This window comes from Bombyx mori, chromosome 12 (genome assembly GCF_030269925.1).
Source record: "Bombyx mori chromosome 12, ASM3026992v2".
Lineage (NCBI taxonomy): Eukaryota > Metazoa > Arthropoda > Insecta > Lepidoptera > Bombycidae > Bombyx > Bombyx mori.
In genome coordinates this window covers 889769-901089 of record NC_085118.1, presented here as the reverse complement: position 1 = coordinate 901089, position 11321 = coordinate 889769, and positions in this window count along the sequence as shown.

Sequence of the window (11321 nt, the reverse complement as noted above, 5' to 3'; positions counted from 1 at the left end):
CGCGCTTTTTCATGAGCATAGACAATTAGACGGGAGACGCGTACCATAAACAAGCGCTGGAGTTAATCCACGGATTATCGTGAGCAGACACAAGCGGTGCGCCCGCGGGAATTTCTTGTAAATAATTGTAAATCTGCGTCAAAATCGAAAGACAGATACATATGTCAGGGGATTATTCGACGATTAACCCGTTTCAGTGGGTTACTGCTTTATGCGGTGCATTTGGAAAGTCATTGCTTCCCGCCAAATCGTCGCTGTTAATCTTTAGTTAAATATGGTACCACATTGCGGGACATTTCGGGAAATGTATTTCTATATATGGTGTGCTTGTTTTTGTTCGTTGTTAAGTTGTTACATAAATTTTGGGATTAGAATTTTTCAACGGTGCCCTAATTAAAAACCAATGTCAAGTCAAATACACGTAGGTAGACAAGAACTGTCGGATGAGAACGTGTTGTCGTTTCAAGATAACTCACACCAATACAACTGAAGATACATATAATGTAGTGTTCATTCTCTTTTTTTAAGACTTACGGAAGGTTAATATATTATGATAAAGTTATTCAAACTACATAATTACATTTCCCTTTTGGATGTTTAATAAAGGACTTTATTTTAATATTTGAGTAAGGACCTAATTAATAGCTGACGTATTTACCCAACGCAATGTGACAGCATCGAAAATAGTAATAGCACAATATACTCGTAATTATTAGTATTTATGTAGTGAATAACCAATTAAGATGATTAGGTATGTTTTGTAAATAAATTTAATTCAGATTGTATCCACGACTAAAAATATTTAAGGAAACTGGAAACCAAATAAATGCAATAATAAAATTAAATAGAATTCTGAATTGAACTTCTAAATAGAATTCAAAACACAACTTTGTTTTCTTTCTTTCTAAAAACTAAAATAGATTCCAACAACGAACTAATTTGTCATTGGTGTATTTATTGTTACTGACAATATTCATTGGCTCTCAAAATAAAAGAAACTACTGTTATAGTTGTCGTTATATCGTGAACAGTTAAAATTCCACCGCCAATAATAAATCATCAATCAAGAGATACAACTATTTGGTACATTCGGAAGCAAAACATACATACAGACAAGACAATGTTATTTTAGGTTGACTCTGAGCGTGATATTTTATCCATATGTCACTACAAATACCTTTAAATATTTCGTAAATATATAAAAAAAAAAACAAAGTCCTTTACCCTTTCGTTGTAAGAAAGGAAATATTTCAAAATTTAAGAATAGCTCGCACAATTTCGTATTTTTAATCTTATTTTTATTCTTATTGAAGATTCCATTGTGAATGTGTTTATCCACGTTTGGTTGACTCATAACATCGCATTCATAATAATATGGAACCTATTTATGCTTGGCCAATTGGACGCATGACTGACAATTGGCAAGATTATTGTCACATTCAATCCTATTCCGAGATTACAATTACAATAATAGTACTGTCCGCCTTTTGTGACATTCAATGTATTTTCTGTAAATATTTTGCTCTTTTATCTATGTTGTGATTACGTGTATTGAATTTTGGAATTTAAAATGACGTGATTGGCATTATAATTGTACTGTGGAAATGCATGAGCATAATATCTATTATGTTCAAATATATTCAAGCCGTAGACCCAAGAAAGAAGGTTTTAAAACGTCCGTTTCATTTGTAATTGATTATTAAGTGACAGCGGCACTAAAACATTGAAGCTTTCAAACGCGGCTCGACTCACGTAATTAGACAAAATAATCTGGCCCCCGGGAAATAATAGATAAAAGTTAACTTTATCCTTTTCTGTATCCTTATCTAAAGGTATTACATTAGTATTTATAATAGAAATAATATTAGTATACAGTGAGACTCTACTGGGCAATTGGAGTACATTAACACCTAATCTATGCATCAGCTCGCTAAGTTTCTCGCCCGATCTTCTCAGCGGGTTGCGATTTCCATCCGGTAGTAAACTCATTCGCGAAGCAGCTGTTTTTGAGTTGTTAGGTCTCCTACGGAGGCGCTCGGGCAGTTGTTAGCAAGTCCCGCTCCTCCTGGCTGAGCCTTTGCTCGTCCCGGTGAAACTGGAACTTTGTGACAGGATTGAAAGTGCCAAAAAGTGTAACACGTGTTCCAGCCTTCAAATCGTAACCCGGGATTGCTTCACGATAGATACTTGTCTGCGGGATTCGAACACTGTTGCATCGCTAGATACGAATGCGCCGGACGTCTTATCCTTTAGCCCACGACGACTTTGAAGTAGTAGCAGTATTCAAAAGTAATAAATACATTATTATTTTTATGTAAGCTGAAATTTTTTTGTAATTATTAACAATTACATATCTCCTAAATCACAAATAGCTTTGTAGTTACAATTTCAACTAACTCAAAGAAACCAAGCACAAGGCATAAATGAAATTGAGAATATGACGATGTTACAAATCACATCGATTTAATTTATAATCTCTGCACCCGACGACCTACCCACACCCACATCTAAAATTTATAAATTAGGTTTAATGTCTGATAATATAAGTAAAGTCCTTTGATTTTAACTAAAACTTCGTAAAAACGTTGCGGTCGTATTCACCTTTAATAATAGCGCGGAAATTAAATTTAAGACACATCTTTTCATTTATTGCTAAGTTAAGGTATCTGACAAGTGTTTTGAAAATATTAGATCCACAGTAGAGGGTTCCCCGCACTCGTCTGTAATACTCGTAATTAATTAATCCTCTTTATACTTCTGTTATAATTTAACATTACCCCTTACCTAATCTGTCTGTATCTGCCATAAGTCATTTTTTTACAAATTAATTTATTTATTAAAAAAAAAAGAACACAATATTCCTAACCTAAAAGTACATGTTATTATCCGCAACATGCTTCGTCTTTTTTTTTTTTTTTTTCAATTTTTTACTGGTGTTAGGACCACTTTTGAGTCCGCGCGGGTAGGTACCACCGTCCTGCCTATTCCGCCGCGAAGCAGTAATGCGTTTCGGCTTGAAGGGTGGGGCAGCCGTTTTAACTATACTGAGACCTTAGAACTTATATCTCAAGGTGGATGGCGCGTTTACGTTGTAGATGTTTATGGGCTCCAGTAACAACTTAACACCAGGTGGGCTGTAAACTCGTCTAGCCATCTAAGCAATAAAAAAAAGTAATTCAACCTAGCTTGAAGAGTGGGTCAGCCGTTATTGTATACAAGTGAGTCGTCAACCTCATCCCATGTTATGATGTCTACGGGTAAGTCGGATATCCATTAGTGTTCTACAGTTGATGGCTGGACGATAACTCGGTTCGATACCACCATCCTATTTGTGTCCGAAAATAATTCTGGTTTGATCCTTTGCGGTTCTAAGACTAATGTAAAACTAAATTGTATGTATAATACAGTATGGACCTTGGACCTGAAAGGGTGATTACTGATCTCATGTCGCAGGATAACTACAAGGTCATCAATTGTGCAGGGTCACACTTCGAGAGTTTTTATTGCACACTAGCTGACCTGGCAGACTTCGTGGTGCCTCAATTGTTATATTATATATATTATAATTCCGAGCGTTTTCATATTTTTCTAACTTTTAAACCTTCTCTGGACTTTCACAAATAATTTAAGACTAAAATTAGCCAAATCGGTCCAGCCGTTTTCGAGTTTTAGCGAGACTAACGGACAGCAATTCATTTTTGTATACCTATACCTAGTCTTGCCATAAATATTGTGACAAAGGAAAAAAAAAACTATTGCAAAAACCTTTATTACTTTTATAGTGTGTTAGTTTAATACATAAATATAAAAAATTTAAAGTGTAAAAAGCTTATTCGAAGTGGTCTCCATTGGCTGCAATACAGTCCTTTAAACGTTGAGGCCGGTTATCAATAGAAGCACGCACTCTTTCCATGGGAAAATTTTTCACTGCCAATCGTACGGATTGTTTTAGGGACTCCAAATTATCATGGCGTTTAGAGCAAGCCGTACTCTCTAAAACTGACCATAAATCACAATCCAGGGGATTAAGATCGCGACTAGACGACAGCCAGTCTCTGCTGAAGTCCGAAACGTTCGTTTCCAACCAAGACTGCGTAGACCGAGCTTTATGACCTGGCGCCGAGTCTTGCTGGAAGGACCATTCTTCATTATTGAACATGGTGTTGTTAAGGGGCTTCACTACCTTCTCAACAATGGTATCTTGATACACTTGTGCCGATGTTTTGATACCTTTTTCACAAAATTATGGTTCAGTCACTCCTTCATAGGTACCAAACCATCACTGAAGTCGGATAGTGCCCACGTTGCACTCTGTCGACTAATTGGGAAGCTTCCTTTGAGCTTTGAGCATAAATACGGTCATTTTGTTTATTAAAATGTTGCTCAATTGTAAAAATTTTCTTATCCGTAAACAAAATTTTTCTATGACCTCCCTTTGCGTACCGCTTCAGTAGTTGTTTCGATTTTACCAACCTATTCTCTTTTAAATTATCAGTTAAGAAATGACCAGTACGTCTCTTATAGGCTGCAAGTCCTAAGTCATCTTTTAAAATACGCGACATGGTTCTAGGTGCTATCTTCATCTCCCGAGATAAAATCTTTTGCTTTCGGACAGGATTTCTTCGAATTCTTTCCCTTACTGCTTTGACCACCTTTTTCGTACGAACACTACGTGGACGGCCAGATCTTTTTCTGTCACAAACAGAGGAGGTCTCATTGCACCTATTAATAGCCCGGTACACAAACATTTTACTAATACCAAGCGTATGGAGAGTTTTAAAAATTGCATTTGGCTCCATACCTACTTTGTGTAATGCAATCACAGCGATTCGGTTCTCTTTATCACCCCACTCCATTTTAATATCGCAAAATATTGTACAATGTATTGGCGCCAAAATGAGAAAACTCAATGAGCAATCATATAAAAATGACAGATTCCAAATTCAAATGTAATATTTTGTTTATTTTTAATTGTAACAGTATTTATGGCCAACTAAGTATAGATTAGTCGATGAGCTCACAACGTGACTGCTATGGAACCTCGAACTGCTTTGCGGCATGATAGGCTGGATGGTAATGCCTATCCGTGCGAGCACACAATAGGCCCCGCCCCACTAAAGTTACTGCGGTAGTTACTACGGTAATGCAACGTTTCCAGTGTTTAAAAAGTTCGCATCGCAACGTATTCATATATCTATGTACGTATGTTGGATGATCTATTAAAAAGATGGACGTATAAAAGTTGTGTGTTAAAACGAAATGTTTATAAAACAATCTAAAACGCCATTATGAACTCCTCACCTCCTCTGATGTTTCAAAACATTCCTCGCGTTCGTTCGTTCTAAGAATTTTTTGTTTTTAGTTGCACTAGACGCGCGCTACACGCTACTAAAGATCTCGGGAACGGCTCTGAGGTGGTCTGTGTAAATGCTACGCAGAAAATTGTAGCGTTTTACAAGATGCGTTGGTTTTGCAAGCTTTATATATCTGCTAGGGTCAGTTGAGGCGTCAGATACAGACAGGAGAGCCGCTAAATTGTAATTTTCTAAGTCGTTGTAGCTGAATCTGGTTCGGGTGAAGCTCTCAGGTATAATTAACCTCTAAGCATTATGTATGTAAAGATTTTTTTTTATTGCTTATTTGGGTGAACGAGCTCACAGCCCATCTGGTCTTAAGTGGTTACTAGAGCCCATAGACATCTATAACGTAAATGTGCCACCCACCTTGAGACATGAGTTCTAAGGGTGGCGCATTTACGTTGTAGATGTCTATGGGCTCCAGTATCCACTTAACACCAGGTGGGCTGTGAGCTCGTCCACTCATCTAAGCAATAAAAAAAAAGACTCTTACCAAGTGTACACACTAGTGTTCGCACTAAAGCGGAGCCAACAAAAACACTTGACAGTAACAAGAGATCAGTCTAATCCCGCAGTTTAACCGACAGAAAACATCTTGCCGTCAGGAAATATTGTGAAAATGTTTAACCTCATAATAAATCAACCGATCATTTTGTTTCAGCATTCCCGCGCTTTTTCATGAGCATAGACAATTAGACGGGAGACGCGTACCATAAACAAGCGCTGGAGTTAATCCACGGATTATCGTGAGCAGACACAAGCGGTGCGCCCGCGGGAATTTCTTGTAAATAATTGTAAATCTGCGTCAAAATCGAAAGACAGATACATATGTCAGGGGATTATTCGACGATTAACCCGTTTCAGTGGGTTACTGCTTTATGCGGTGCATTTGGAAAGTCATTGCTTCCCGCCAAATCGTCGCTGTTAATCTTTAGTTAAATATGGTACCACATTGCGGGACATTTCGGGAAATGTATTTCTATATATGGTGTGCTTGTTTTTGTTCGTTGTTAAGTTGTTACATAAATTTTGGGATTAGAATTTTTCAACGGTGCCCTAATTAAAAACCAATGTCAAGTCAAATACACGTAGGTAGACAAGAACTGTCGGATGAGAACGTGTTGTCGTTTCAAGATAACTCACACCAATACAACTGAAGATACATATAATGTAGTGTTCATTCTCTTTTTTTAAGACTTACGGAAGGTTAATATATTATGATAAAGTTATTCAAACTACATAATTACATTTCCCTTTTGGATGTTTAATAAAGGACTTTATTTTAATATTTGAGTAAGGACCTAATTAATAGCTGACGTATTTACCCAACGCAATGTGACAGCATCGAAAATAGTAATAGCACAATATACTCGTAATTATTAGTATTTATGTAGTGAATAACCAATTAAGATGATTAGGTATGTTTTGTAAATAAATTTAATTCAGATTGTATCCACGACTAAAAATATTTAAGGAAACTGGAAACCAAATAAATGCAATAATAAAATTAAATAGAATTCTGAATTGAACTTCTAAATAGAATTCAAAACACAACTTTGTTTTCTTTCTTTCTAAAAACTAAAATAGATTCCAACAACGAACTAATTTGTCATTGGTGTATTTATTGTTACTGACAATATTCATTGGCTCTCAAAATAAAAGAAACTACTGTTATAGTTGTCGTTATATCGTGAACAGTTAAAATTCCACCGCCAATAATAAATCATCAATCAAGAGATACAACTATTTGGTACATTCGGAAGCAAAACATACATACAGACAAGACAATGTTATTTTAGGTTGACTCTGAGCGTGATATTTTATCCATATGTCACTACAAATACCTTTAAATATTTCGTAAATATATAAAAAAAAAAACAAAGTCCTTTACCCTTTCGTTGTAAGAAAGGAAATATTTCAAAATTTAAGAATAGCTCGCACAATTTCGTATTTTTAATCTTATTTTTATTCTTATTGAAGATTCCATTGTGAATGTGTTTATCCACGTTTGGTTGACTCATAACATCGCATTCATAATAATATGGAACCTATTTATGCTTGGCCAATTGGACGCATGACTGACAATTGGCAAGATTATTGTCACATTCAATCCTATTCCGAGATTACAATTACAATAATAGTACTGTCCGCCTTTTGTGACATTCAATGTATTTTCTGTAAATATTTTGCTCTTTTATCTATGTTGTGATTACGTGTATTGAATTTTGGAATTTAAAATGACGTGATTGGCATTATAATTGTACTGTGGAAATGCATGAGCATAATATCTATTATGTTCAAATATATTCAAGCCGTAGACCCAAGAAAGAAGGTTTTAAAACGTCCGTTTCATTTGTAATTGATTATTAAGTGACAGCGGCACTAAAACATTGAAGCTTTCAAACGCGGCTCGACTCACGTAATTAGACAAAATAATCTGGCCCCCGGGAAATAATAGATAAAAGTTAACTTTATCCTTTTCTGTATCCTTATCTAAAGGTATTACATTAGTATTTATAATAGAAATAATATTAGTATACAGTGAGACTCTACTGGGCAATTGGAGTACATTAACACCTAATCTATGCATCAGCTCGCTAAGTTTCTCGCCCGATCTTCTCAGCGGGTTGCGATTTCCATCCGGTAGTAAACTCATTCGCGAAGCAGCTGTTTTTGAGTTGTTAGGTCTCCTACGGAGGCGCTCGGGCAGTTGTTAGCAAGTCCCGCTCCTCCTGGCTGAGCCTTTGCTCGTCCCGGTGAAACTGGAACTTTGTGACAGGATTGAAAGTGCCAAAAAGTGTAACACGTGTTCCAGCCTTCAAATCGTAACCCGGGATTGCTTCACGATAGATACTTGTCTGCGGGATTCGAACACTGTTGCATCGCTAGATACGAATGCGCCGGACGTCTTATCCTTTAGCCCACGACGACTTTGAAGTAGTAGCAGTATTCAAAAGTAATAAATACATTATTATTTTTATGTAAGCTGAAATTTTTTTGTAATTATTAACAATTACATATCTCCTAAATCACAAATAGCTTTGTAGTTACAATTTCAACTAACTCAAAGAAACCAAGCACAAGGCATAAATGAAATTGAGAATATGACGATGTTACAAATCACATCGATTTAATTTATAATCTCTGCACCCGACGACCTACCCACACCCACATCTAAAATTTATAAATTAGGTTTAATGTCTGATAATATAAGTAAAGTCCTTTGATTTTAACTAAAACTTCGTAAAAACGTTGCGGTCGTATTCACCTTTAATAATAGCGCGGAAATTAAATTTAAGACACATCTTTTCATTTATTGCTAAGTTAAGGTATCTGACAAGTGTTTTGAAAATATTAGATCCACAGTAGAGGGTTCCCCGCACTCGTCTGTAATACTCGTAATTAATTAATCCTCTTTATACTTCTGTTATAATTTAACATTACCCCTTACCTAATCTGTCTGTATCTGCCATAAGTCATTTTTTTACAAATTAATTTATTTATTAAAAAAAAAAGAACACAATATTCCTAACCTAAAAGTACATGTTATTATCCGCAACATGCTTCGTCTTTTTTTTTTTTTTTTTCAATTTTTTACTGGTGTTAGGACCACTTTTGAGTCCGCGCGGGTAGGTACCACCGTCCTGCCTATTCCGCCGCGAAGCAGTAATGCGTTTCGGCTTGAAGGGTGGGGCAGCCGTTTTAACTATACTGAGACCTTAGAACTTATATCTCAAGGTGGATGGCGCGTTTACGTTGTAGATGTTTATGGGCTCCAGTAACAACTTAACACCAGGTGGGCTGTAAACTCGTCTAGCCATCTAAGCAATAAAAAAAAGTAATTCAACCTAGCTTGAAGAGTGGGTCAGCCGTTATTGTATACAAGTGAGTCGTCAACCTCATCCCATGTTATGATGTCTACGGGTAAGTCGGATATCCATTAGTGTTCTACAGTTGATGGCTGGACGATAACTCGGTTCGATACCACCATCCTATTTGTGTCCGAAAATAATTCTGGTTTGATCCTTTGCGGTTCTAAGACTAATGTAAAACTAAATTGTATGTATAATACAGTATGGACCTTGGACCTGAAAGGGTGATTACTGATCTCATGTCGCAGGATAACTACAAGGTCATCAATTGTGCAGGGTCACACTTCGAGAGTTTTTATTGCACACTAGCTGACCTGGCAGACTTCGTGGTGCCTCAATTGTTATATTATATATATTATAATTCCGAGCGTTTTCATATTTTTCTAACTTTTAAACCTTCTCTGGACTTTCACAAATAATTTAAGACTAAAATTAGCCAAATCGGTCCAGCCGTTTTCGAGTTTTAGCGAGACTAACGGACAGCAATTCATTTTTGTATACCTATACCTAGTCTTGCCATAAATATTGTGACAAAGGAAAAAAAAAACTATTGCAAAAACCTTTATTACTTTTATAGTGTGTTAGTTTAATACATAAATATAAAAAATTTAAAGTGTAAAAAGCTTATTCGAAGTGGTCTCCATTGGCTGCAATACAGTCCTTTAAACGTTGAGGCCGGTTATCAATAGAAGCACGCACTCTTTCCATGGGAAAATTTTTCACTGCCAATCGTACGGATTGTTTTAGGGACTCCAAATTATCATGGCGTTTAGAGCAAGCCGTACTCTCTAAAACTGACCATAAATCACAATCCAGGGGATTAAGATCGCGACTAGACGACAGCCAGTCTCTGCTGAAGTCCGAAACGTTCGTTTCCAACCAAGACTGCGTAGACCGAGCTTTATGACCTGGCGCCGAGTCTTGCTGGAAGGACCATTCTTCATTATTGAACATGGTGTTGTTAAGGGGCTTCACTACCTTCTCAACAATGGTATCTTGATACACTTGTGCCGATGTTTTGATACCTTTTTCACAAAATTATGGTTCAGTCACTCCTTCATAGGTACCAAACCATCACTGAAGTCGGATAGTGCCCACGTTGCACTCTGTCGACTAATTGGGAAGCTTCCTTTGAGCTTTGAGCATAAATACGGTCATTTTGTTTATTAAAATGTTGCTCAATTGTAAAAATTTTCTTATCCGTAAACAAAATTTTTCTATGACCTCCCTTTGCGTACCGCTTCAGTAGTTGTTTCGATTTTACCAACCTATTCTCTTTTAAATTATCAGTTAAGAAATGACCAGTACGTCTCTTATAGGCTGCAAGTCCTAAGTCATCTTTTAAAATACGCGACATGGTTCTAGGTGCTATCTTCATCTCCCGAGATAAAATCTTTTGCTTTCGGACAGGATTTCTTCGAATTCTTTCCCTTACTGCTTTGACCACCTTTTTCGTACGAACACTACGTGGACGGCCAGATCTTTTTCTGTCACAAACAGAGGAGGTCTCATTGCACCTATTAATAGCCCGGTACACAAACATTTTACTAATACCAAGCGTATGGAGAGTTTTAAAAATTGCATTTGGCTCCATACCTACTTTGTGTAATGCAATCACAGCGATTCGGTTCTCTTTATCACCCCACTCCATTTTAATATCGCAAAATATTGTACAATGTATTGGCGCCAAAATGAGAAAACTCAATGAGCAATCATATAAAAATGACAGATTCCAAATTCAAATGTAATATTTTGTTTATTTTTAATTGTAACAGTATTTATGGCCAACTAAGTATAGATTAGTCGATGAGCTCACAACGTGACTGCTATGGAACCTCGAACTGCTTTGCGGCATGATAGGCTGGATGGTAATGCCTATCCGTGCGAGCACACAATAGGCCCCGCCCCACTAAAGTTACTGCGGTAGTTACTACGGTAATGCAACGTTTCCAGTGTTTAAAAAGTTCGCATCGCAACGTATTCATATATCTATGTACGTATGTTGGATGATCTATTAAAAAGATGGACGTATAAAAGTTGTGTGTTAAAACGAAATGTTTATAAAACAATCTAAAACGCCATTATGAACTCC